At 49.1% G+C, this 27,085-nt stretch overlaps 12 non-coding genes across 12 annotated transcripts; all 12 read right to left on the bottom strand.

Annotated features, from left to right (window-relative positions):
• Nucleotides 1-767: 767 nt before the first annotated feature.
• On the bottom strand, nt 768-930 carry LOC126128517 (U1 spliceosomal RNA). Its single transcript, XR_007527076.1, has one exon. It is a non-coding gene; the product is annotated as a U1 spliceosomal RNA (small nuclear RNA).
• Nucleotides 931-3,078: 2,148 nt separating this feature from the next.
• LOC126128524 (U1 spliceosomal RNA) lies at nt 3,079-3,240 on the bottom strand. The gene has a single exon (XR_007527082.1). It is a non-coding gene; the product is annotated as a U1 spliceosomal RNA (small nuclear RNA).
• Nucleotides 3,241-5,391: 2,151 nt separating this feature from the next.
• Nucleotides 5,392-5,553, bottom strand: LOC126128521 (U1 spliceosomal RNA). Its single transcript, XR_007527080.1, has one exon. It is a non-coding gene; the product is annotated as a U1 spliceosomal RNA (small nuclear RNA).
• Nucleotides 5,554-7,693: 2,140 nt separating this feature from the next.
• Nucleotides 7,694-7,856, bottom strand: LOC126128516 (U1 spliceosomal RNA). Its single transcript, XR_007527075.1, has one exon. It is a non-coding gene; the product is annotated as a U1 spliceosomal RNA (small nuclear RNA).
• Nucleotides 7,857-9,999: 2,143 nt separating this feature from the next.
• On the bottom strand, nt 10,000-10,162 carry LOC126128515 (U1 spliceosomal RNA). The gene has a single exon (XR_007527074.1). It is a non-coding gene; the product is annotated as a U1 spliceosomal RNA (small nuclear RNA).
• Nucleotides 10,163-12,305: 2,143 nt separating this feature from the next.
• On the bottom strand, nt 12,306-12,468 carry LOC126128514 (U1 spliceosomal RNA). Its single transcript, XR_007527073.1, has one exon. It is a non-coding gene; the product is annotated as a U1 spliceosomal RNA (small nuclear RNA).
• A 2,143-nt stretch (nt 12,469-14,611) lies between these two features.
• Nucleotides 14,612-14,774, bottom strand: LOC126128513 (U1 spliceosomal RNA). Its single transcript, XR_007527072.1, has one exon. It is a non-coding gene; the product is annotated as a U1 spliceosomal RNA (small nuclear RNA).
• A 2,143-nt stretch (nt 14,775-16,917) lies between these two features.
• On the bottom strand, nt 16,918-17,080 carry LOC126128511 (U1 spliceosomal RNA). The gene has a single exon (XR_007527071.1). It is a non-coding gene; the product is annotated as a U1 spliceosomal RNA (small nuclear RNA).
• A 2,144-nt stretch (nt 17,081-19,224) lies between these two features.
• Nucleotides 19,225-19,387, bottom strand: LOC126128510 (U1 spliceosomal RNA). Its single transcript, XR_007527070.1, has one exon. It is a non-coding gene; the product is annotated as a U1 spliceosomal RNA (small nuclear RNA).
• Nucleotides 19,388-21,531: 2,144 nt separating this feature from the next.
• On the bottom strand, nt 21,532-21,694 carry LOC126128509 (U1 spliceosomal RNA). The gene has a single exon (XR_007527069.1). It is a non-coding gene; the product is annotated as a U1 spliceosomal RNA (small nuclear RNA).
• Nucleotides 21,695-23,837: 2,143 nt separating this feature from the next.
• LOC126128527 (U1 spliceosomal RNA) lies at nt 23,838-24,000 on the bottom strand. Its single transcript, XR_007527085.1, has one exon. It is a non-coding gene; the product is annotated as a U1 spliceosomal RNA (small nuclear RNA).
• A 2,143-nt stretch (nt 24,001-26,143) lies between these two features.
• LOC126128526 (U1 spliceosomal RNA) lies at nt 26,144-26,306 on the bottom strand. Its single transcript, XR_007527084.1, has one exon. It is a non-coding gene; the product is annotated as a U1 spliceosomal RNA (small nuclear RNA).
• Nucleotides 26,307-27,085: the final 779 nt, after the last annotated feature.

Genomic DNA, 27,085 nt, shown 5'->3' with positions numbered 1-27,085 from the left:
CGAAAGGCCATTCCTTAGAGCAGGTAGACCGCCAACTGCGGCGGAAACTGTCGTGGCCAGGAAGATATTCACTGTGTGTGGAAGTTGAGTGAGGATCCGAAGCTGACTTGCCGGCACACGTTGCAGCATTCACTCGCCAACGCAACGGGGTAAGAGAAGGGTACAAATACGCCGGTTCTCGTCCGATCACCGAGGTTGGGCTTGGATGGGTGGCCGTCTGGGAGCACAGGGCGCTGTTGGCTAGAATCTATATGTTTCTCGTTTTCGGTGCAGCTCGTCATGTTATTTCCTTCGATTCACGTCCCCACAAGCTCCTCAAGTGCCGCAAGTCTGCAAGTCTCGAGACGCTACGCTAGACGCTTGCTTCCGGCCCCTCATGTACCATGCCACAGGCGCCAAAGCGTTCGGCTGGCCGATGGCCCCTGTACGCCCGCTCGCGCCACAGCAGTTACTGTGCTTGCAGGGAATGCCGCGCCGTCGAATAACGTTTGGCGCGCAATCCGTTCATGGACAGAGAATGCTAAAAGGGGCCGTTCGACCGTTAATACGGAAATCATAGCCAAGTTAGATGGCCTGAGCCATCTCGCGGCTGCCGCTGCTATTACGAGCGCGCGTGCCACGCGGTTAAAGAGCAGTGCGCTGGCTCTGGACGCCGTTTCCTAGTGTATTTTGTCACTTCTAGTCGGTTATGAGAAGCTGGCAAATTACTCACGGTCAGTGCTTATCGTCAGACACGAGGAGAAGCTTTGATTGTAATGGAGATTAGCACCGGGACAGCGCGAACGCAGTCCCGACTACCAAAAATTATGCGCCCGAGTTACTCGCATTTGGAGTAATCGCGGGGGTCAGCTCGACCGAAGTGCAATGGACAAGCCTCACCCCGGAGGAACCGCCTTCATGATCACGGTATCCTCTACGCCAGGTAAGTATGCTTCTCCTCGGCCACAGGCGAATATTTGTAATGCGTCGCGCTATCGTAGTGGAACGAGAACTCTTGACGTTGTCGCATTCGGCGAAGAGCATGGTGCCGTGAATGTACTTGCTTCCTTAGAAACGCGCTGTTGGCCGTCGAGTTAGCAGGCAGACAGGGCACAATAACGGCCTTCTGCAGAAAGCGATGCATTTTTCGTGCGGAAGACATCGCGACTCGCGGCGCCGGCCGTTGCTGGGGTTAAGTTACTGCACCCTCCGGGAGATGGCGGGCCATGTCGGGGTTACCGCCTTCGAGCCACCCTCTCCCCTGAAAGTCGCCCTCTTTCTCGGCCGGTGTCAAAAAACGGCAAATGAGATTTGCTGAATGACTGTTTCTTCCAGCCACAGTGCAAGCCACAAAATCAATTATTGCTCTTACCTTTGCTCCCTCCGTGGGAGCCCTTAGTGCTAGGAAAATACGGCAGCATTGTCAATCGCCCTTGTCTGTCGCTGAGCAACCGAAGGACCAGGCTCTGACTATCAGATGTTCTAAGGAAGCTGTATGCACTCGTGGGTGTTGTACACGAGGGACAAACATCACGTCAGCAGGCTCTTAAGGAAAGACAATAATGAGCAAAAACTGCAACTTACCCCATTGGACGCTGATGGAACAGAAGACACTTGAAGGTAAGGTAACACTTCTTCTTTCTGTTCATCTCGAGCACGATCTGGAAAGCTCGAACGAAATTTGTGTTCTCTTTAATTCAGAATGTGGAGATATTTCCTTCACGCATATGAAAGTGTATGAGAAAAAATAATGCTTCATTATTTAAGCTAGATGGAAAAGTTTAGGGGAAGTAATTAATTCGTTTAGGCTGCACCACTACTAGGTAGCACTGTGAAAACAATGCCATTGCCACCTAATGGCAACACAGCTTGCTGCAGATTAATTTTGCGGCATTTCATAAATGATTAATATCTTATGACTATGGTGACGCTATGAGTAGTTTTATATGTGCAAACATTTGAAACTGCTGCGGGCATTACATTTACCTCTCTCTGTCTCTTTGCTTGGACATGGAGTAAGTAAGGATAAATTAAATTGCTTGTTTTTGAAGTAGTGACAGTTTTGAAGTGTAAAGAAATGATATTAAACAATAAAGTGTGTGTGTTTTTTTTTTTTTTTTCGAATGTAGTGATTCAACACGAATTTATTTAATCCTACCTACCTCTGCAATTAGTGTACGTGAGAATTTCATTGGAATTGTTGCAATCGAAACCGAGCTTAATAATTTCTTGCGGCAGTTTTCAGTCCTCCTCGTGCTTTAATTGCTCATTTCCAAGCGTTATTTTAGGTTGCCTGCAAAGTTGTCAGATGAAACACAACCACTGCGACGAAAGGCCATTCCTTAGAGCAGGTAGACGCCAACTGCGGCGGGAAACTGTCGTGGCCAGGAAGATATTCAACTGTGTGTGGAAGTTGAGTGAGGATCCGAAGCTGACTTGCCGGCACACGTTGCAGCATTCACTCGCCAACGGCAACGGGGTAAGAGAAGGGTACAAATACGCCGGTTCTCGTCCGATCACCGAGGTTGGGCTTGGATGGGTGGCCGTCTGGGAGCACAGGGCGCTGTTGGCTAGAATCTATATGTTTCTCGTTTTCGGTGCAGCTCGTCATGTTATTTCCTTCGATTCACGTCCCCACAAGCTCCTCAAGTGCCGCAAGTCTGCAAGTCTCGAGACGCTACGCTAGACGCTTGCTTCCGGCCCCTCATGTACCATGCCACAGGCGCCAAAGCGTTCGGCTGGGCCGATGGCCCCTGTACGCCCGCTCGCGCCACAGCAGTTACTGTGCTTGCAGGGAATGCCGCGCCGTCGAATAACGTTTTGGCGCGCAATCCGTTCATGACAGAGAATGCTAAAAGGGGCCGTTCGACCGTTAATACGGAAATCATAGCCAAGTTAGATGGCCTGAGCCATCTCGCGGGCTGCCGCTGCTATTACGAGCGCGCGTGCCACGCGGTTAAAGAGCAGTGCGCTGGCTCTGGACGCCGTTTCCTAGTGTATTTTGTCACTTCTAGTCGGTTATGAGAAGCTGGCAAATTACTCACGGTCAGTGCTATCGTCAGACACGAGGAGAAGCTTTGATTGTAATGGAGATTAGCACCGGTGACAGCGCGAACGCAGTCCCGACTACCAAAAATTATGCGCCCGAGTTACTCGCATTTGGAGTAATCGCGGGGTCAGCTCGACCGAAGTGCAATGGACAAGCCTCACCCCGGAGGAACCGCCTTCATGATCACGGTATCCTCTACGCCAGGTAAGTATGCTTCTCCTCGGCCACAGGCGAATATTTGTAATGCGTCGCGCTATCGTAGTGGAACGAGAACTCTTGGACGTTGTCGCATTCGGCGAAGAGCATGGTGCCGTGAATGTACTTGCTTCCTTAGAAACGCGCTGTTGGCCGTCGAGTTAGCAGGCAGACAGGCACAATAACGGCCTTCTGCAGAAAGCGATGCATTTTTCGTGCGGAAGACATCGCGACTCGCGGCGCCGGCCGTTGCTGGGGTTAAGTTACTGCACCCTCCGGGAGATGGCGGGCCATGTCGGGGTTACCGCCTTCGAGCCACCCTCTCCGCCTGAAAGTCGCCCTCTTTCTCGGCCGGTGTCAAAAAACGGCAAATGAGATTTGCTGAATGACTGTTTCTTCCAGCCACAGTGCAAGCCACAAAATCAATTATTGCTCTTACCTTTGCTCCCTCCGTGGGAGCCCTTAGTGCTAGGAAATACGGCAGCATTGTCAATCGCCCTTGTCTGTCGCTGAGCAACCGAAGGACCAGGCTCTGACTATCAGATGTTCTAAGGAAGCTGTATGCACTCGTGGGTGTTGTACACGAGGGACAAACATCACGTCAGCAGGCTCTTAAGGAAAGACAATAATGAGCAAAAACTGCAAACTTACCCCATTGGACGCTGATGGAACAGAAGACACTTGAAGGTAAGGTAACACTTCTTCTTTCTGTTCATCTCGAGCACGATCTGGAAAGCTCGAACGAAATTTGTGTTCTCTTTAATTCAGAATGTGGAGATATTTCCTTCACGCATATGAAAGTGTATGAGAAAAAATAATGCTTCATTATTTAAGCTAGATGGAAAAGTTTAGGGGAAGTAATTAATTTCGTTTAGGCTGCACCACTACTAGGTAGCACTGTGAAAACAATGCCATTGCCACCTAATGGCAACACAGCTTGCTGCAGATTAATTTTGCGGCATTTCATAAATGATTAATATCTTATGACTATGGTGACGCTATGAGTAGTTTTATATGTGCAAACATTTGAAACTGCTGCGGGCATTACATTTACCTCTCTCTGTCTCTTTGCTTGGACATGGAGTAAGTTAAGGATAAATTAAATTGCTTGTTTTTGAAGTAGTGACAGTTTTGAAGTGTAAAGAAATGATATTAAACAATAAAGTGTGTGTGTTTTTTTTTTTTTTTTCGAATGTAGTGATTCAACAACGAATTTATTTAATCCTACCTACCTCTGCAATTAGTGTACGTGAGAATTTCATTGGAATTGTTGCAATCGAAACCGAGCTTAATAATTTCTTGCGGCAGTTTTCAGTCCTCCTCGTGCTTTAATTGCTCATTTCCAAGCGTTATTTTAGGTTGCCTGCAAAGTTGTCAGATGAAACCACAACCACTGCGACGAAAGGCCATTCCTTAGAGCAGGTAGACGCCAACTGCGGCGGGAAACTGTCGTGGCCAGGAAGATATTCACTGTGTGTGGAAGTTGAGTGAGGATCCGAAGCTGACTTGCCGGCACACGTTGCAGCATTCACCTCGCCAACGGCAACGGGGTAAGAGAAGGGTACAAATACGCCGGTTCTCGTCCGATCACCGAGGTTGGGCTTGGATGGGTGGCCGTCTGGGAGCACAGGGCGCTGTTGGCTAGAATCTATATGTTTCTCGTTTTCGGTGCAGCTCGTCATGTTATTTCCTTCGATTCACGTCCCCACAAGCTCCTCAAGTGCCGCAAGTCTGCAAGTCTCGAGACGCTACGCTAGACGCTTGCTTCCGGCCCCTCATGTACCATGCCACAGGCGCCAAAGCGTTCGGCTGGCCGATGGCCCCTGTACGCCCGCTCGCGCCACAGCAGTTACTGTGCTTGCAGGGAATGCCGCGCCGTCGAATAACGTTTGGCGCGCAATCCGTTCATGGACAGAGAATGCTAAAAGGGGCCGTTCGACGTTAATACGGAAATCATAGCCAAGTTAGATGGCCTGAGCCATCTCGCGGCTGCCGCTGCTATTACGAGCGCGCGTGCCACGCGGTTAAAGAGCAGTGCGCTGGCTCTGGACGCCGTTTCCTAGTGTATTTTGTCACTTCTAGTCGGTTATGAAGAAGCTGGCAAATTACTCACGGTCAGTGCTTATCGTCAGACACGAGGAGAAGCTTTGATTGTAATGGAGATTAGCACCGGGACAGCGCGAACGCAGTCCCGACTACCAAAAATTATGCGCCCGAGTTACTCGCATTTGGAGTAATCGCGGGGGTCAGCTCGACCGAAGTGCAATGGACAAGCCTCACCCCGGAGGAACCGCCTTCATGATCACGGTATCCTCTACGCCAGTAAGTATGCTTCTCCTCGGCCACAGGCGAATATTTGTAATGCGTCGCGCTATCGTAGTGGAACGAGAACTCTTGACGTTGTCGCATTCGGCGAAGAGCATGGTGCCGTGAATGTACTTGCTTCCTTAGAAACGCGCTGTTGGCCGTCGAGTTAGCAGGCAGACAGGCACAATAACGGCCTTCTGCAGAAAGCGATGCATTTTTCGTGCGGAAGACATCGCGACTCGCGGCGCCGGCCGTTGCTGGGGTTAAGTTACTGCACCCTCCGGGAGATGGCGGGCCATGTCGGGGTTACCGCCTTCGAGCCACCCTCTCCGCCTGAAAGTCGCCCTCTTTCTCGGCCGGTGTCAAAAAACGGCAAATGAGATTTGCTGAATGACTGTTTCTTCCAGCCACAGTGCAAGCCACAAAATCAATTATTGCTCTTACCTTTGCTCCCTCCGTGGGAGCCCTTAGTGCTAGGAAATACGCAGCATTGTCAATCGCCCTTGTCTGTCGCTGAGCAACCGAAGGACCAGGCTCTGACTATCAGATGTTCTAAGGAAGCTGTATGCACTCGTGGGTGTTGTACACGAGGGACAAACATCACGTCAGCAGGCTCTAAGGAAAGACAATAATGAGCAAAAACTGCAACTTACCCCATTGGACGCTGATGGAACAGAAGACACTTGAAGGTAAGGTAACACTTCTTCTTTCTGTTCATCTCGAGCACGATCTGGAAAGCTCGAACGAAATTTGTGTTCTCTTTAATTCAGATGTGGAGATATTTCCTTCACGCATATGAAAGTGTATGAGAAAAATAATGCTTCATTATTTAAGCTAGATGGAAAAGTTTAGGGGAAGTAATTAATTCGTTTAGGCTGCACCACTACTAGGTAGCACTGTGAAAACAATGCCATTGCCACCTAATGGCAACACAGCTTGCTGCAGATTAATTTTGCGGCATTTCATAAATGATTAATATCTTATGACTATGGTGACGCTATGAGTAGTTTTATATGTGCAAACATTTGAAACTGCTGCGGGCATTACATTTACCTCTCTCTGTCTCTTTGCTTGGACATGGAGTAAGTAAGGATAAATTAAATTGCTTGTTTTTGAAGTAGTGACAGTTTTGAAGTGTAAAGAAATGATATTAAACAATAAAGTGTGTGTGTTTTTTTTTTTTTTTCGAATGTAGTGATTCAACAACGAATTTATTTAATCCTACCTACCTCTGCAATTAGTGTACGTGAGAATTTCATTGGAATTGTTGCAATCGAAACCGAGCTTAATAATTTCTTGCGGCAGTTTTCAGTCCTCCTCGTGCTTTAATTGCTCATTTCCAAGCGTTATTTTAGGTTGCCTGCAAAGTTGTCAGATGAAACACAACCACTGCGACGAAAGGCCATTCCTTAGAGCAGGTAGACGCCAACTGCGGCGGGAAACTGTCGTGGCCAGGAAGATATTCACTGTGTGTGGAAGTTGAGTGAGGATCCGAAGCTGACTTGCCGGCACACGTTGCAGCATTCACTCGCCAACGGCAACGGGGTAAGAGAAGGGTACAAATACGCCGGTTCTCGTCCGATCACCGAGGTTGGGCTTGGATGGGTGGCCGTCTGGGAGCACAGGGCGCTGTTGGCTAGAATCTATATGTTTCTCGTTTTCGGTGCAGCTCGTCATGTTATTTCCTTCGATTCACGTCCCCACAAGCTCCTCAAGTGCCGCAAGTCTGCAAGTCTCGAGACGCTACGCTAGACGCTTGCTTCCGGCCCCTCATGTACCATGCCACAGGCGCCAAAGCGTTCGGCTGGCCGATGGCCCCTGTACGCCCGCTCGCGCCACAGCAGTTACTGTGCTTGCAGGGAATGCCGCGCCGTCGAATAACGTTTGGCGCGCAATCCGTTCATGGACAGAGAATGCTAAAAGGGGCCGTTCGACCGTTAATACGGAAATCATAGCCAAGTTAGATGGCCTGAGCCATCTCGCGGCTGCCGCTGCTATTACGAGCGCGCGTGCCACGCGGTTAAAGAGCAGTGCGCTGGCTCTGGACGCCGTTTCCTAGTGTATTTTGTCACTTCTAGTCGGTTATGAGAAGCTGGCAAATTACTCACGGTCAGTGCTTATCGTCAGACACGAGGAGAAGCTTTGATTGTAATGGAGATTAGCACCGGGACAGCGCGAACGCAGTCCCGACTACCAAAAATTATGCGCCCGAGTTACTCGCATTTGGAGTAATCGCGGGGGTCAGCTCGACCGAAGTGCAATGGACAAGCCTCACCCCGGAGGAACCGCCTTCATGATCACGGTATCCTCTACGCCAGGTAAGTATGCTTCTCCTCGGCCACAGGCGAATATTTGTAATGCGTCGCGCTATCGTAGTGGAACGAGAACTCTTGACGTTGTCGCATTCGGCGAAGAGCATGGTGCCGTGAATGTACTTGCTTCCTTAGAAACGCGCTGTTGGCCGTCGAGTTAGCAGGCAGACAGGCACAATAACGGCCTTCTGCAGAAAGCGATGCATTTTTCGTGCGGAAGACATCGCGACTCGCGGCGCCGGCCGTTGCTGGGGTTAAGTTACTGCACCCTCCGGGAGATGGCGGGCCATGTCGGGGTTACCGCCTTCGAGCCACCCTCTCCGCCTGAAAGTCGCCCTCTTTCTCGGCCGGTGTCAAAAAACGGCAAATGAGATTTGCTGAATGACTGTTTCTTCCAGCCACAGTGCAAGCCACAAAATCAATTATTGCTCTTACCTTTGCTCCCTCCGTGGGAGCCCTTAGTGCTAGGAAATACGGCAGCATTGTCAATCGCCCTTGTCTGTCGCTGAGCAACCGAAGGACCAGGCTCTGACTATCAGATGTTCTAAGGAAGCTGTATGCACTCGTGGGTGTTGTACACGAGGGACAAACATCACGTCAGCAGGCTCTTAAGGAAAGACAATAATGAGCAAAAACTGCAACTTACCCCATTGGACGCTGATGGAACAGAAGACACTTGAAGGTAAGGTAACACTTCTTCTTTCTGTTCATCTCGAGCACGATCTGGAAAGCTCGAACGAAATTTGTGTTCTCTTTAATTCAGAATGTGGAGATATTTCCTTCACGCATATGAAAGTGTATGAGAAAAATAATGCTTCATTATTTAAGCTAGATGGAAAAGTTTAGGGGAAGTAATTAATTCGTTTAGGCTGCACCACTACTAGGTAGCACTGTGAAAACAATGCCATTGCCACCTAATGGCAACACAGCTTGCTGCAGATTAATTTTGCGGCATTTCATAAATGATTAATATCTTATGACTATGGTGACGCTATGAGTAGTTTTATATGTGCAAACATTTGAAACTGCTGCGGGCATTACATTTACCTCTCTCTGTCTCTTTGCTTGGACATGGAGTAAGTAAGGATAAATTAAATTGCTTGTTTTTGAAGTAGTGACAGTTTTGAAGTGTAAAGAAATGATATTAAACAATAAAGTGTGTGTGTTTTTTTTTTTTTTTCGAATGTAGTGATTCAACAACGAATTTATTTAATCCTACCTACCTCTGCAATTAGTGTACGTGAGAATTTCATTGGAATTGTTGCAATCGAAACCGAGCTTAATAATTTCTTGCGGCAGTTTTCAGTCCTCCTCGTGCTTTAATTGCTCATTTCCAAGCGTTATTTTAGGTTGCCTGCAAAGTTGTCAGATGAAACACAACCACTGCGACGAAAGGCCATTCCTTAGAGCAGGTAGACGCCAACTGCGGCGGGAAACTGTCGTGGCCAGGAAGATATTCACTGTGTGTGGAAGTTGAGTGAGGATCCGAAGCTGACTTGCCGGCACACGTTGCAGCATTCACTCGCCAACGGCAACGGGGTAAGAGAAGGGTACAAATACGCCGGTTCTCGTCCGATCACCGAGGTTGGGCTTGGATGGGTGGCCGTCTGGGAGCACAGGGCGCTGTTGGCTAGAATCTATATGTTTCTCGTTTTCGGTGCAGCTCGTCATGTTATTTCCTTCGATTCACGTCCCCACAAGCTCCTCAAGTGCCGCAAGTCTGCAAGTCTCGAGACGCTACGCTAGACGCTTGCTTCCGGCCCCTCATGTACCATGCCACAGGCGCCAAAGCGTTCGGCTGGCCGATGGCCCCTGTACGCCCGCTCGCGCCACAGCAGTTACTGTGCTTGCAGGGAATGCCGCGCCGTCGAATAACGTTTGGCGCGCAATCCGTTCATGGACAGAGAATGCTAAAAGGGGCCGTTCGACCGTTAATACGGAAATCATAGCCAAGTTAGATGGCCTGAGCCATCTCGCGGCTGCCGCTGCTATTACGAGCGCGCGTGCCACGCGGTTAAAGAGCAGTGCGCTGGCTCTGGACGCCGTTTCCTAGTGTATTTTGTCACTTCTAGTCGGTTATGAGAAGCTGGCAAATTACTCACGGTCAGTGCTTATCGTCAGACACGAGGAGAAGCTTTGATTGTAATGGAGATTAGCACCGGGACAGCGCGAACGCAGTCCCGACTACCAAAAATTATGCGCCCGAGTTACTCGCATTTGGAGTAATCGCGGGGGTCAGCTCGACCGAAGTGCAATGGACAAGCCTCACCCCGGAGGAACCGCCTTCATGATCACGGTATCCTCTACGCCAGGTAAGTATGCTTCTCCTCGGCCACAGGCGAATATTTGTAATGCGTCGCGCTATCGTAGTGGAACGAGAACTCTTGACGTTGTCGCATTCGGCGAAGAGCATGGTGCCGTGAATGTACTTGCTTCCTTAGAAACGCGCTGTTGGCCGTCGAGTTAGCAGGCAGACAGGCACAATAACGGCCTTCTGCAGAAAGCGATGCATTTTTCGTGCGGAAGACATCGCGACTCGCGGCGCCGGCCGTTGCTGGGGTTAAGTTACTGCACCCTCCGGGAGATGGCGGGCCATGTCGGGGTTACCGCCTTCGAGCCACCCTCTCCGCCTGAAAGTCGCCCTCTTTCTCGGCCGGTGTCAAAAAACGGCAAATGAGATTTGCTGAATGACTGTTTCTTCCAGCCACAGTGCAAGCCACAAAATCAATTATTGCTCTTACCTTTGCTCCCTCCGTGGGAGCCCTTAGTGCTAGGAAATACGGCAGCATTGTCAATCGCCCTTGTCTGTCGCTGAGCAACCGAAGGACCAGGCTCTGACTATCAGATGTTCTAAGGAAGCTGTATGCACTCGTGGGTGTTGTACACGAGGGACAAACATCACGTCAGCAGGCTCTTAAGGAAAGACAATAATGAGCAAAAACTGCAACTTACCCCATTGGACGCTGATGGAACAGAAGACACTTGAAGGTAAGGTAACACTTCTTCTTTCTGTTCATCTCGAGCACGATCTGGAAAGCTCGAACGAAATTTGTGTTCTCTTTAATTCAGAATGTGGAGATATTTCCTTCACGCATATGAAAGTGTATGAGAAAAATAATGCTTCATTATTTAAGCTAGATGGAAAAGTTTAGGGGAAGTAATTAATTCGTTTAGGCTGCACCACTACTAGGTAGCACTGTGAAAACAATGCCATTGCCACCTAATGGCAACACAGCTTGCTGCAGATTAATTTTGCGGCATTTCATAAATGATTAATATCTTATGACTATGGTGACGCTATGAGTAGTTTTATATGTGCAAACATTTGAAACTGCTGCGGGCATTACATTTACCTCTCTCTGTCTCTTTGCTTGGACATGGAGTAAGTAAGGATAAATTAAATTGCTTGTTTTTGAAGTAGTGACAGTTTTGAAGTGTAAAGAAATGATATTAAACAATAAAGTGTGTGTGTTTTTTTTTTTTTTTCGAATGTAGTGATTCAACAACGAATTTATTTAATCCTACCTACCTCTGCAATTAGTGTACGTGAGAATTTCATTGGAATTGTTGCAATCGAAACCGAGCTTAATAATTTCTTGCGGCAGTTTTCAGTCCTCCTCGTGCTTTAATTGCTCATTTCCAAGCGTTATTTTAGGTTGCCTGCAAAGTTGTCAGATGAAACACAACCACTGCGACGAAAGGCCATTCCTTAGAGCAGGTAGACGCCAACTGCGGCGGGAAACTGTCGTGGCCAGGAAGATATTCACTGTGTGTGGAAGTTGAGTGAGGATCCGAAGCTGACTTGCCGGCACACGTTGCAGCATTCACTCGCCAACGGCAACGGGGTAAGAGAAGGGTACAAATACGCCGGTTCTCGTCCGATCACCGAGGTTGGGCTTGGATGGGTGGCCGTCTGGGAGCACAGGGCGCTGTTGGCTAGAATCTATATGTTTCTCGTTTTCGGTGCAGCTCGTCATGTTATTTCCTTCGATTCACGTCCCCACAAGCTCCTCAAGTGCCGCAAGTCTGCAAGTCTCGAGACGCTACGCTAGACGCTTGCTTCCGGCCCCTCATGTACCATGCCACAGGCGCCAAAGCGTTCGGCTGGCCGATGGCCCCTGTACGCCCGCTCGCGCCACAGCAGTTACTGTGCTTGCAGGGAATGCCGCGCCGTCGAATAACGTTTGGCGCGCAATCCGTTCATGGACAGAGAATGCTAAAAGGGGCCGTTCGACCGTTAATACGGAAATCATAGCCAAGTTAGATGGCCTGAGCCATCTCGCGGCTGCCGCTGCTATTACGAGCGCGCGTGCCACGCGGTTAAAGAGCAGTGCGCTGGCTCTGGACGCCGTTTCCTAGTGTATTTTGTCACTTCTAGTCGGTTATGAGAAGCTGGCAAATTACTCACGGTCAGTGCTTATCGTCAGACACGAGGAGAAGCTTTGATTGTAATGGAGATTAGCACCGGGACAGCGCGAACGCAGTCCCGACTACCAAAAATTATGCGCCCGAGTTACTCGCATTTGGAGTAATCGCGGGGGTCAGCTCGACCGAAGTGCAATGGACAAGCCTCACCCCGGAGGAACCGCCTTCATGATCACGGTATCCTCTACGCCAGGTAAGTATGCTTCTCCTCGGCCACAGGCGAATATTTGTAATGCGTCGCGCTATCGTAGTGGAACGAGAACTCTTGACGTTGTCGCATTCGGCGAAGAGCATGGTGCCGTGAATGTACTTGCTTCCTTAGAAACGCGCTGTTGGCCGTCGAGTTAGCAGGCAGACAGGCACAATAACGGCCTTCTGCAGAAAGCGATGCATTTTTCGTGCGGAAGACATCGCGACTCGCGGCGCCGGCCGTTGCTGGGGTTAAGTTACTGCACCCTCCGGGAGATGGCGGGCCATGTCGGGGTTACCGCCTTCGAGCCACCCTCTCCGCCTGAAAGTCGCCCTCTTTCTCGGCCGGTGTCAAAAAACGGCAAATGAGATTTGCTGAATGACTGTTTCTTCCAGCCACAGTGCAAGCCACAAAATCAATTATTGCTCTTACCTTTGCTCCCTCCGTGGGAGCCCTTAGTGCTAGGAAATACGGCAGCATTGTCAATCGCCCTTGTCTGTCGCTGAGCAACCGAAGGACCAGGCTCTGACTATCAGATGTTCTAAGGAAGCTGTATGCACTCGTGGGTGTTGTACACGAGGGACAAACATCACGTCAGCAGGCTCTTAAGGAAAGACAATAATGAGCAAAAACTGCAACTTACCCCATTGGACGCTGATGGAACAGAAGACACTTGAAGGTAAGGTAACACTTCTTCTTTCTGTTCATCTCGAGCACGATCTGGAAAGCTCGAACGAAATTTGTGTTCTCTTTAATTCAGAATGTGGAGATATTTCCTTCACGCATATGAAAGTGTATGAGAAAAATAATGCTTCATTATTTAAGCTAGATGGAAAAGTTTAGGGGAAGTAATTAATTCGTTTAGGCTGCACCACTACTAGGTAGCACTGTGAAAACAATGCCATTGCCACCTAATGGCAACACAGCTTGCTGCAGATTAATTTTGCGGCATTTCATAAATGATTAATATCTTATGACTATGGTGACGCTATGAGTAGTTTTATATGTGCAAACATTTGAAACTGCTGCGGGCATTACATTTACCTCTCTCTGTCTCTTTGCTTGGACATGGAGTAAGTAAGGATAAATTAAATTGCTTGTTTTTGAAGTAGTGACAGTTTTGAAGTGTAAAGAAATGATATTAAACAATAAAGTGTGTGTGTTTTTTTTTTTTTTTCGAATGTAGTGATTCAACAACGAATTTATTTAATCCTACCTACCTCTGCAATTAGTGTACGTGAGAATTTCATTGGAATTGTTGCAATCGAAACCGAGCTTAATAATTTCTTGCGGCAGTTTTCAGTCCTCCTCGTGCTTTAATTGCTCATTTCCAAGCGTTATTTTAGGTTGCCTGCAAAGTTGTCAGATGAAACACAACCACTGCGACGAAAGGCCATTCCTTAGAGCAGGTAGACGCCAACTGCGGCGGGAAACTGTCGTGGCCAGGAAGATATTCACTGTGTGTGGAAGTTGAGTGAGGATCCGAAGCTGACTTGCCGGCACACGTTGCAGCATTCACTCGCCAACGGCAACGGGGTAAGAGAAGGGTACAAATACGCCGGTTCTCGTCCGATCACCGAGGTTGGGCTTGGATGGGTGGCCGTCTGGGAGCACAGGGCGCTGTTGGCTAGAATCTATATGTTTCTCGTTTTCGGTGCAGCTCGTCATGTTATTTCCTTCGATTCACGTCCCCACAAGCTCCTCAAGTGCCGCAAGTCTGCAAGTCTCGAGACGCTACGCTAGACGCTTGCTTCCGGCCCCTCATGTACCATGCCACAGGCGCCAAAGCGTTCGGCTGGCCGATGGCCCCTGTACGCCCGCTCGCGCCACAGCAGTTACTGTGCTTGCAGGGAATGCCGCGCCGTCGAATAACGTTTGGCGCGCAATCCGTTCATGGACAGAGAATGCTAAAAGGGGCCGTTCGACCGTTAATACGGAAATCATAGCCAAGTTAGATGGCCTGAGCCATCTCGCGGCTGCCGCTGCTATTACGAGCGCGCGTGCCACGCGGTTAAAGAGCAGTGCGCTGGCTCTGGACGCCGTTTCCTAGTGTATTTTGTCACTTCTAGTCGGTTATGAGAAGCTGGCAAATTACTCACGGTCAGTGCTTATCGTCAGACACGAGGAGAAGCTTTGATTGTAATGGAGATTAGCACCGGGACAGCGCGAACGCAGTCCCGACTACCAAAAATTATGCGCCCGAGTTACTCGCATTTGGAGTAATCGCGGGGGTCAGCTCGACCGAAGTGCAATGGACAAGCCTCACCCCGGAGGAACCGCCTTCATGATCACGGTATCCTCTACGCCAGGTAAGTATGCTTCTCCTCGGCCACAGGCGAATATTTGTAATGCGTCGCGCTATCGTAGTGGAACGAGAACTCTTGACGTTGTCGCATTCGGCGAAGAGCATGGTGCCGTGAATGTACTTGCTTCCTTAGAAACGCGCTGTTGGCCGTCGAGTTAGCAGGCAGACAGGCACAATAACGGCCTTCTGCAGAAAGCGATGCATTTTTCGTGCGGAAGACATCGCGACTCGCGGCGCCGGCCGTTGCTGGGGTTAAGTTACTGCACCCTCCGGGAGATGGCGGGCCATGTCGGGGTTACCGCCTTCGAGCCACCCTCTCCGCCTGAAAGTCGCCCTCTTTCTCGGCCGGTGTCAAAAAACGGCAAATGAGATTTGCTGAATGACTGTTTCTTCCAGCCACAGTGCAAGCCACAAAATCAATTATTGCTCTTACCTTTGCTCCCTCCGTGGGAGCCCTTAGTGCTAGGAAATACGGCAGCATTGTCAATCGCCCTTGTCTGTCGCTGAGCAACCGAAGGACCAGGCTCTGACTATCAGATGTTCTAAGGAAGCTGTATGCACTCGTGGGTGTTGTACACGAGGGACAAACATCACGTCAGCAGGCTCTTAAGGAAAGACAATAATGAGCAAAAACTGCAACTTACCCCATTGGACGCTGATGGAACAGAAGACACTTGAAGGTAAGGTAACACTTCTTCTTTCTGTTCATCTCGAGCACGATCTGGAAAGCTCGAACGAAATTTGTGTTCTCTTTAATTCAGAATGTGGAGATATTTCCTTCACGCATATGAAAGTGTATGAGAAAAATAATGCTTCATTATTTAAGCTAGATGGAAAAGTTTAGGGGAAGTAATTAATTCGTTTAGGCTGCACCACTACTAGGTAGCACTGTGAAAACAATGCCATTGCCACCTAATGGCAACACAGCTTGCTGCAGATTAATTTTGCGGCATTTCATAAATGATTAATATCTTATGACTATGGTGACGCTATGAGTAGTTTTATATGTGCAAACATTTGAAACTGCTGCGGGCATTACATTTACCTCTCTCTGTCTCTTTGCTTGGACATGGAGTAAGTAAGGATAAATTAAATTGCTTGTTTTTGAAGTAGTGACAGTTTTGAAGTGTAAAGAAATGATATTAAACAATAAAGTGTGTGTGTTTTTTTTTTTTTTTCGAATGTAGTGATTCAACAACGAATTTATTTAATCCTACCTACCTCTGCAATTAGTGTACGTGAGAATTTCATTGGAATTGTTGCAATCGAAACCGAGCTTAATAATTTCTTGCGGCAGTTTTCAGTCCTCCTCGTGCTTTAATTGCTCATTTCCAAGCGTTATTTTAGGTTGCCTGCAAAGTTGTCAGATGAAACACAACCACTGCGACGAAAGGCCATTCCTTAGAGCAGGTAGACGCCAACTGCGGCGGGAAACTGTCGTGGCCAGGAAGATATTCACTGTGTGTGGAAGTTGAGTGAGGATCCGAAGCTGACTTGCCGGCACACGTTGCAGCATTCACTCGCCAACGGCAACGGGGTAAGAGAAGGGTACAAATACGCCGGTTCTCGTCCGATCACCGAGGTTGGGCTTGGATGGGTGGCCGTCTGGGAGCACAGGGCGCTGTTGGCTAGAATCTATATGTTTCTCGTTTTCGGTGCAGCTCGTCATGTTATTTCCTTCGATTCACGTCCCCACAAGCTCCTCAAGTGCCGCAAGTCTGCAAGTCTCGAGACGCTACGCTAGACGCTTGCTTCCGGCCCCTCATGTACCATGCCACAGGCGCCAAAGCGTTCGGCTGGCCGATGGCCCCTGTACGCCCGCTCGCGCCACAGCAGTTACTGTGCTTGCAGGGAATGCCGCGCCGTCGAATAACGTTTGGCGCACAATCCGTTCATGGACAGAGAATGCTAAAAGGGGCCGTTCGACCGTTAATACGGAAATCATAGCCAAGTTAGATGGCCTGAGCCATCTCGCGGCTGCCGCTGCTATTACGAGCGCGCGTGCCACGCGGTTAAAGAGCAGTGCGCTGGCTCTGGACGCCGTTTCCTAGTGTATTTTGTCACTTCTAGTCGGTTATGAGAAGCTGGCAAATTACTCACGGTCAGTGCTTATCGTCAGACACGAGGAGAAGCTTTGATTGTAATGGAGATTAGCACCGGGACAGCGCGAACGCAGTCCCGACTACCAAAAATTATGCGCCCGAGTTACTCGCATTTGGAGTAATCGCGGGGGTCAGCTCGACCGAAGTGCAATGGACAAGCCTCACCCCGGAGGAACCGCCTTCATGATCACGGTATCCTCTACGCCAGGTAAGTATGCTTCTCCTCGGCCACAGGCGAATATTTGTAATGCGTCGCGCTATCGTAGTGGAACGAGAACTCTTGACGTTGTCGCATTCGGCGAAGAGCATGGTGCCGTGAATGTACTTGCTTCCTTAGAAACGCGCTGTTGGCCGTCGAGTTAGCAGGCAGACAGGCACAATAACGGCCTTCTGCAGAAAGCGATGCATTTTTCGTGCGGAAGACATCGCGACTCGCGGCGCCGGCCGTTGCTGGGGTTAAGTTACTGCACCCTCCGGGAGATGGCGGGCCATGTCGGGGTTACCGCCTTCGAGCCACCCTCTCCGCCTGAAAGTCGCCCTCTTTCTCGGCCGGTGTCAAAAAACGGCAAATGAGATTTGCTGAATGACTGTTTCTTCCAGCCACAGTGCAAGCCACAAAATCAATTATTGCTCTTACCTTTGCTCCCTCCGTGGGAGCCCTTAGTGCTAGGAAATACGGCAGCATTGTCAATCGCCCTTGTCTGTCGCTGAGCAACCGAAGGACCAGGCTCTGACTATCAGATGTTCTAAGGAAGCTGTATGCACTCGTGGGTGTTGTACACGAGGGACAAACATCACGTCAGCAGGCTCTTAAGGAAAGACAATAATGAGCAAAAACTGCAACTTACCCCATTGGACGCTGATGGAACAGAAGACACTTGAAGGTAAGGTAACACTTCTTCTTTCTGTTCATCTCGAGCACGATCTGGAAAGCTCGAACGAAATTTGTGTTCTCTTTAATTCAGAATGTGGAGATATTTCCTTCACGCATATGAAAGTGTATGAGAAAAATAATGCTTCATTATTTAAGCTAGATGGAAAAGTTTAGGGGAAGTAATTAATTCGTTTAGGCTGCACCACTACTAGGTAGCACTGTGAAAACAATGCCATTGCCACCTAATGGCAACACAGCTTGCTGCAGATTAATTTTGCGGCATTTCATAAATGATTAATATTTTATGACTATGGTGACGCTATGAGTAGTTTTATATGTGCAAACATTTGAAACTGCTGCGGGCATTACATTTACCTCTCTCTGTCTCTTTGCTTGGACATGGAGTAAGTAAGGATAAATTAAATTGCTTGTTTTTGAAGTAGTGACAGTTTTGAAGTGTAAAGAAATGATATTAAACAATAAAGTGTGTGTGTTTTTTTTTTTTTTTTCGAATGTAGTGATTCAACAACGAATTTATTTAATCCTACCTACCTCTGCAATTAGTGTACGTGAGAATTTCATTGGAATTGTTGCAATCGAAACCGAGCTTAATAATTTCTTGCGGCAGTTTTCAGTCCTCCTCGTGCTTTAATTGCTCATTTCCAAGCGTTATTTTAGGTTGCCTGCAAAGTTGTCAGATGAAACACAACCACTGCGACGAAAGGCCATTCCTTAGAGCAGGTAGACGCCAACTGCGGCGGGAAACTGTCGTGGCCAGGAAGATATTCACTGTGTGTGGAAGTTGAGTGAGGATCCGAAGCTGACTTGCCGGCACACGTTGCAGCATTCACTCGCCAACGGCAACGGGGTAAGAGAAGGGTACAAATACGCCGGTTCTCGTCCGATCACCGAGGTTGGGCTTGGATGGGTGGCCGTCTGGGAGCACAGGGCGCTGTTGGCTAGAATCTATATGTTTCTCGTTTTCGGTGCAGCTCGTCATGTTATTTCCTTCGATTCACGTCCCCACAAGCTCCTCAAGTGCCGCAAGTCTGCAAGTCTCGAGACGCTACGCTAGACGCTTGCTTCCGGCCCCTCATGTACCATGCCACAGGCGCCAAAGCGTTCGGCTGGCCGATGGCCCCTGTACGCCCGCTCGCGCCACAGCAGTTACTGTGCTTGCAGGGAATGCCGCGCCGTCGAATAACGTTTGGCGCGCAATCCGTTCATGGACAGAGAATGCTAAAAGGGGCCGTTCGACCGTTAATACGGAAATCATAGCCAAGTTAGATGGCCTGAGCCATCTCGCGGCTGCCGCTGCTATTACGAGCGCGCGTGCCACGCGGTTAAAGAGCAGTGCGCTGGCTCTGGACGCCGTTTCCTAGTGTATTTTGTCACTTCTAGTCGGTTATGAGAAGCTGGCAAATTACTCACGGTCAGTGCTTATCGTCAGACACGAGGAGAAGCTTTGATTGTAATGGAGATTAGCACCGGGACAGCGCGAACGCAGTCCCGACTACCAAAAATTATGCGCCCGAGTTACTCGCATTTGGAGTAATCGCGGGGGTCAGCTCGACCGAAGTGCAATGGACAAGCCTCACCCCGGAGGAACCGCCTTCATGATCACGGTATCCTCTACGCCAGGTAAGTATGCTTCTCCTCGGCCACAGGCGAATATTTGTAATGCGTCGCGCTATCGTAGTGGAACGAGAACTCTTGACGTTGTCGCATTCGGCGAAGAGCATGGTGCCGTGAATGTACTTGCTTCCTTAGAAACGCGCTGTTGGCCGTCGAGTTAGCAGGCAGACAGGCACAATAACGGCCTTCTGCAGAAAGCGATGCATTTTTCGTGCGGAAGACATCGCGACTCGCGGCGCCGGCCGTTGCTGGGGTTAAGTTACTGCACCCTCCGGGAGATGGCGGGCCATGTCGGGGTTACCGCCTTCGAGCCACCCTCTCCGCCTGAAAGTCGCCCTCTTTCTCGGCCGGTGTCAAAAAACGGCAAATGAGATTTGCTGAATGACTGTTTCTTCCAGCCACAGTGCAAGCCACAAAATCAATTATTGCTCTTACCTTTGCTCCCTCCGTGGGAGCCCTTAGTGCTAGGAAATACGGCAGCATTGTCAATCGCCCTTGTCTGTCGCTGAGCAACCGAAGGACCAGGCTCTGACTATCAGATGTTCTAAGGAAGCTGTATGCACTCGTGGGTGTTGTACACGAGGGACAAACATCACGTCAGCAGGCTCTTAAGGAAAGACAATAATGAGCAAAAACTGCAACTTACCCCATTGGACGCTGATGGAACAGAAGACACTTGAAGGTAAGGTAACACTTCTTCTTTCTGTTCATCTCGAGCACGATCTGGAAAGCTCGAACGAAATTTGTGTTCTCTTTAATTCAGAATGTGGAGATATTTCCTTCACGCATATGAAAGTGTATGAGAAAAATAATGCTTCATTATTTAAGCTAGATGGAAAAGTTTAGGGGAAGTAATTAATTCGTTTAGGCTGCACCACTACTAGGTAGCACTGTGAAAACAATGCCATTGCCACCTAATGGCAACACAGCTTGCTGCAGATTAATTTTGCGGCATTTCATAAATGATTAATATTTTATGACTATGGTGACGCTATGAGTAGTTTTATATGTGCAAACATTTGAAACTGCTGCGGGCATTACATTTACCTCTCTCTGTCTCTTTGCTTGGACATGGAGTAAGTAAGGATAAATTAAATTGCTTGTTTTTGAAGTAGTGACAGTTTTGAAGTGTAAAGAAATGATATTAAACAATAAAGTGTGTGTGTTTTTTTTTTTTTTTTCGAATGTAGTGATTCAACAACGAATTTATTTAATCCTACCTACCTCTGCAATTAGTGTACGTGAGAATTTCATTGGAATTGTTGCAATCGAAACCGAGCTTAATAATTTCTTGCGGCAGTTTTCAGTCCTCCTCGTGCTTTAATTGCTCATTTCCAAGCGTTATTTTAGGTTGCCTGCAAAGTTGTCAGATGAAACACAACCACTGCGACGAAAGGCCATTCCTTAGAGCAGGTAGACGCCAACTGCGGCGGGAAACTGTCGTGGCCAGGAAGATATTCACTGTGTGTGGAAGTTGAGTGAGGATCCGAAGCTGACTTGCCGGCACACGTTGCAGCATTCACTCGCCAACGGCAACGGGGTAAGAGAAGGGTACAAATACGCCGGTTCTCGTCCGATCACCGAGGTTGGGCTTGGATGGGTGGCCGTCTGGGAGCACAGGGCGCTGTTGGCTAGAATCTATATGTTTCTCGTTTTCGGTGCAGCTCGTCATGTTATTTCCTTCGATTCACGTCCCCACAAGCTCCTCAAGTGCCGCAAGTCTGCAAGTCTCGAGACGCTACGCTAGACGCTTGCTTCCGGCCCCTCATGTACCATGCCACAGGCGCCAAAGCGTTCGGCTGGCCGATGGCCCCTGTACGCCCGCTCGCGCCACAGCAGTTACTGTGCTTGCAGGGAATGCCGCGCCGTCGAATAACGTTTGGCGCGCAATCCGTTCATGGACAGAGAATGCTAAAAGGGGCCGTTCGACCGTTAATACGGAAATCATAGCCAAGTTAGATGGCCTGAGCCATCTCGCGGCTGCCGCTGCTATTACGAGCGCGCGTGCCACGCGGTTAAAGAGCAGTGCGCTGGCTCTGGACGCCGTTTCCTAGTGTATTTTGTCACTTCTAGTCGGTTATGAGAAGCTGGCAAATTACTCACGGTCAGTGCTTATCGTCAGACACGAGGAGAAGCTTTGATTGTAATGGAGATTAGCACCGGGACAGCGCGAACGCAGTCCCGACTACCAAAAATTATGCGCCCGAGTTACTCGCATTTGGAGTAATCGCGGGGGTCAGCTCGACCGAAGTGCAATGGACAAGCCTCACCCCGGAGGAACCGCCTTCATGATCACGGTATCCTCTACGCCAGGTAAGTATGCTTCTCCTCGGCCACAGGCGAATATTTGTAATGCGTCGCGCTATCGTAGTGGAACGAGAACTCTTGACGTTGTCGCATTCGGCGAAGAGCATGGTGCCGTGAATGTACTTGCTTCCTTAGAAACGCGCTGTTGGCCGTCGAGTTAGCAGGCAGACAGGCACAATAACGGCCTTCTGCAGAAAGCGATGCATTTTTCGTGCGGAAGACATCGCGACTCGCGGCGCCGGCCGTTGCTGGGGTTAAGTTACTGCACCCTCCGGGAGATGGCGGGCCATGTCGGGGTTACCGCCTTCGAGCCACCCTCTCCGCCTGAAAGTCGCCCTCTTTCTCGGCCGGTGTCAAAAAACGGCAAATGAGATTTGCTGAATGACTGTTTCTTCCAGCCACAGTGCAAGCCACAAAATCAATTATTGCTCTTACCTTTGCTCCCTCCGTGGGAGCCCTTAGTGCTAGGAAATACGGCAGCATTGTCAATCGCCCTTGTCTGTCGCTGAGCAACCGAAGGACCAGGCTCTGACTATCAGATGTTCTAAGGAAGCTGTATGCACTCGTGGGTGTTGTACACGAGGGACAAACATCACGTCAGCAGGCTCTTAAGGAAAGACAATAATGAGCAAAAACTGCAACTTACCCCATTGGACGCTGATGGAACAGAAGACACTTGAAGGTAAGGTAACACTTCTTCTTTCTGTTCATCTCGAGCACGATCTGGAAAGCTCGAACGAAATTTGTGTTCTCTTTAATTCAGAATGTGGAGATATTTCCTTCACGCATATGAAAGTGTATGAGAAAAATAATGCTTCATTATTTAAGCTAGATGGAAAAGTTTAGGGGAAGTAATTAATTCGTTTAGGCTGCACCACTACTAGGTAGCACTGTGAAAACAATGCCATTGCCACCTAATGGCAACACAGCTTGCTGCAGATTAATTTTGCGGCATTTCATAAATGATTAATATTTTATGACTATGGTGACGCTATGAGTAGTTTTATATGTGCAAACATTTGAAACTGCTGCGGGCATTACATTTACCTCTCTCTGTCTCTTTGCTTGGACATGGAGTAAGTAAGGATAAATTAAATTGCTTGTTTTTGAAGTAGTGACAGTTTTGAAGTGTAAAGAAATGATATTAAACAATAAAGTGTGTGTGTTTTTTTTTTTTTTTCGAATGTAGTGATTCAACAACGAATTTATTTAATCCTACCTACCTCTGCAATTAGTGTACGTGAGAATTTCATTGGAATTGTTGCAATCGAAACCGAGCTTAATAATTTCTTGCGGCAGTTTTCAGTCCTCCTCGTGCTTTAATTGCTCATTTCCAAGCGTTATTTTAGGTTGCCTGCAAAGTTGTCAGATGAAACACAACCACTGCGACGAAAGGCCATTCCTTAGAGCAGGTAGACGCCAACTGCGGCGGGAAACTGTCGTGGCCAGGAAGATATTCACTGTGTGTGGAAGTTGAGTGAGGATCCGAAGCTGACTTGCCGGCACACGTTGCAGCATTCACTCGCCAACGGCAACGGGGTAAGAGAAGGGTACAAATACGCCGGTTCTCGTCCGATCACCGAGGTTGGGCTTGGATGGGTGGCCGTCTGGGAGCACAGGGCGCTGTTGGCTAGAATCTATATGTTTCTCGTTTTCGGTGCAGCTCGTCATGTTATTTCCTTCGATTCACGTCCCCACAAGCTCCTCAAGTGCCGCAAGTCTGCAAGTCTCGAGACGCTACGCTAGACGCTTGCTTCCGGCCCCTCATGTACCATGCCACAGGCGCCAAAGCGTTCGGCTGGCCGATGGCCCCTGTACGCCCGCTCGCGCCACAGCAGTTACTGTGCTTGCAGGGAATGCCGCGCCGTCGAATAACGTTTGGCGCGCAATCCGTTCATGGACAGAGAATGCTAAAAGGGGCCGTTCGACCGTTAATACGGAAATCATAGCCAAGTTAGATGGCCTGAGCCATCTCGCGGCTGCCGCTGCTATTACGAGCGCGCGTGCCACGCGGTTAAAGAGCAGTGCGCTGGCTCTGGACGCCGTTTCCTAGTGTATTTTGTCACTTCTAGTCGGTTATGAGAAGCTGGCAAATTACTCACGGTCAGTGCTTATCGTCAGACACGAGGAGAAGCTTTGATTGTAATGGAGATTAGCACCGGGACAGCGCGAACGCAGTCCCGACTACCAAAAATTATGCGCCCGAGTTACTCGCATTTGGAGTAATCGCGGGGGTCAGCTCGACCGAAGTGCAATGGACAAGCCTCACCCCGGAGGAACCGCCTTCATGATCACGGTATCCTCTACGCCAGGTAAGTATGCTTCTCCTCGGCCACAGGCGAATATTTGTAATGCGTCGCGCTATCGTAGTGGAACGAGAACTCTTGACGTTGTCGCATTCGGCGAAGAGCATGGTGCCGTGAATGTACTTGCTTCCTTAGAAACGCGCTGTTGGCCGTCGAGTTAGCAGGCAGACAGGCACAATAACGGCCTTCTGCAGAAAGCGATGCATTTTTCGTGCGGAAGACATCGCGACTCGCGGCGCCGGCCGTTGCTGGGGTTAAGTTACTGCACCCTCCGGGAGATGGCGGGCCATGTCGGGGTTACCGCCTTCGAGCCACCCTCTCCGCCTGAAAGTCGCCCTCTTTCTCGGCCGGTGTCAAAAAACGGCAAATGAGATTTGCTGAATGACTGTTTCTTCCAGCCACAGTGCAAGCCACAAAATCAATTATTGCTCTTACCTTTGCTCCCTCCGTGGGAGCCCTTAGTGCTAGGAAATACGGCAGCATTGTCAATCGCCCTTGTCTGTCGCTGAGCAACCGAAGGACCAGGCTCTGACTATCAGATGTTCTAAGGAAGCTGTATGCACTCGTGGGTGTTGTACACGAGGGACAAACATCACGTCAGCAGGCTCTTAAGGAAAGACAATAATGAGCAAAAACTGCAACTTACCCCATTGGACGCTGATGGAACAGAAGACACTTGAAGGTAAGGTAACACTTCTTCTTTCTGTTCATCTCGAGCACGATCTGGAAAGCTCGAACGAAATTTGTGTTCTCTTTAATTCAGAATGTGGAGATATTTCCTTCACGCATATGAAAGTGTATGAGAAAAATAATGCTTCATTATTTAAGCTAGATGGAAAAGTTTAGGGGAAGTAATTAATTCGTTTAGGCTGCACCACTACTAGGTAGCACTGTGAAAACAATGCCATTGCCACCTAATGGCAACACAGCTTGCTGCAGATTAATTTTGCGGCATTTCATAAATGATTAATATCTTATGACTATGGTGACGCTATGAGTAGTTTTATATGTGCAAACATTTGAAACTGCTGCGGGCATTACATTTACCTCTCTCTGTCTCTTTGCTTGGACATGGAGTAAGTAAGGATAAATTAAATTGCTTGTTTTTGAAGTAGTGACAGTTTTGAAGTGTAAAGAAATGATATTAAACAATAAAGTGTGTGTGTTTTTTTTTTTTTTTCGAATGTAGTGATTCAACAACGAATTTATTTAATCCTACCTACCTCTGCAATTAGTGTACGTGAGAATTTCATTGGAATTGTTGCAATCGAAACCGAGCTTAATAATTTCTTGCGGCAGTTTTCAGTCCTCCTCGTGCTTTAATTGCTCATTTCCAAGCGTTATTTTAGGTTGCCTGCAAAGTTGTCAGATGAAACACAACCACTGCGACGAAAGGCCATTCCTTAGAGCAGGTAGACGCCAACTGCGGCGGGAAACTGTCGTGGCCAGGAAGATATTCACTGTGTGTGGAAGTTGAGTGAGGATCCGAAGCTGACTTGCCGGCACACGTTGCAGCATTCACTCGCCAACGGCAACGGGGTAAGAGAAGGGTACAAATACGCCGGTTCTCGTCCGATCACCGAGGTTGGGCTTGGATGGGTGGCCGTCTGGGAGCACAGGGCGCTGTTGGCTAGAATCTATATGTTTCTCGTTTTCGGTGCAGCTCGTCATGTTATTTCCTTCGATTCACGTCCCCACAAGCTCCTCAAGTGCCGCAAGTCTGCAAGTCTCGAGACGCTACGCTAGACGCTTGCTTCCGGCCCCTCATGTACCATGCCACAGGCGCCAAAGCGTTCGGCTGGCCGATGGCCCCTGTACGCCCGCTCGCGCCACAGCAGTTACTGTGCTTGCAGGGAATGCCGCGCCGTCGAATAACGTTTGGCGCGCAATCCGTTCATGGACAGAGAATGCTAAAAGGGGCCGTTCGACCGTTAATACGGAAATCATAGCCAAGTTAGATGGCCTGAGCCATCTCGCGGCTGCCGCTGCTATTACGAGCGCGCGTGCCACGCGGTTAAAGAGCAGTGCGCTGGCTCTGGACGCCGTTTCCTAGTGTATTTTGTCACTTCTAGTCGGTTATGAGAAGCTGGCAAATTACTCACGGTCAGTGCTTATCGTCAGACACGAGGAGAAGCTTTGATTGTAATGGAGATTAGCACCGGGACAGCGCGAACGCAGTCCCGACTACCAAAAATTATGCGCCCGAGTTACTCGCATTTGGAGTAATCGCGGGGGTCAGCTCGACCGAAGTGCAATGGACAAGCCTCACCCCGGAGGAACCGCCTTCATGATCACGGTATCCTCTACGCCAGGTAAGTATGCTTCTCCTCGGCCACAGGCGAATATTTGTAATGCGTCGCGCTATCGTAGTGGAACGAGAACTCTTGACGTTGTCGCATTCGGCGAAGAGCATGGTGCCGTGAATGTACTTGCTTCCTTAGAAACGCGCTGTTGGCCGTCGAGTTAGCAGGCAGACAGGCACAATAACGGCCTTCTGCAGAAAGCGATGCATTTTTCGTGCGGAAGACATCGCGACTCGCGGCGCCGGCCGTTGCTGGGGTTAAGTTACTGCACCCTCCGGGAGATGGCGGGCCATGTCGGGGTTACCGCCTTCGAGCCACCCTCTCCGCCTGAAAGTCGCCCTCTTTCTCGGCCGGTGTCAAAAAACGGCAAATGAGATTTGCTGAATGACTGTTTCTTCCAGCCACAGTGCAAGCCACAAAATCAATTATTGCTCTTACCTTTGCTCCCTCCGTGGGAGCCCTTAGTGCTAGGAAATACGGCAGCATTGTCAATCGCCCTTGTCTGTCGCTGAGCAACCGAAGGACCAGGCTCTGACTATCAGATGTTCTAAGGAAGCTGTATGCACTCGTGGGTGTTGTACACGAGGGACAAACATCACGTCAGCAGGCTCTTAAGGAAAGACAATAATGAGCAAAAACTGCAACTTACCCCATTGGACGCTGATGGAACAGAAGACACTTGAAGGTAAGGTAACACTTCTTCTTTCTGTTCATCTCGAGCACGATCTGGAAAGCTCGAACGAAATTTGTGTTCTCTTTAATTCAGAATGTGGAGATATTTCCTTCACGCATATGA

This window comes from Schistocerca cancellata, unplaced genomic scaffold, assembly GCF_023864275.1.
Source record: "Schistocerca cancellata isolate TAMUIC-IGC-003103 unplaced genomic scaffold, iqSchCanc2.1 HiC_scaffold_510, whole genome shotgun sequence".
Classification (NCBI taxonomy): domain Eukaryota; kingdom Metazoa; phylum Arthropoda; class Insecta; order Orthoptera; family Acrididae; genus Schistocerca; species Schistocerca cancellata.
This window is presented reverse-complemented; position numbering and strand designations above follow the sequence as displayed.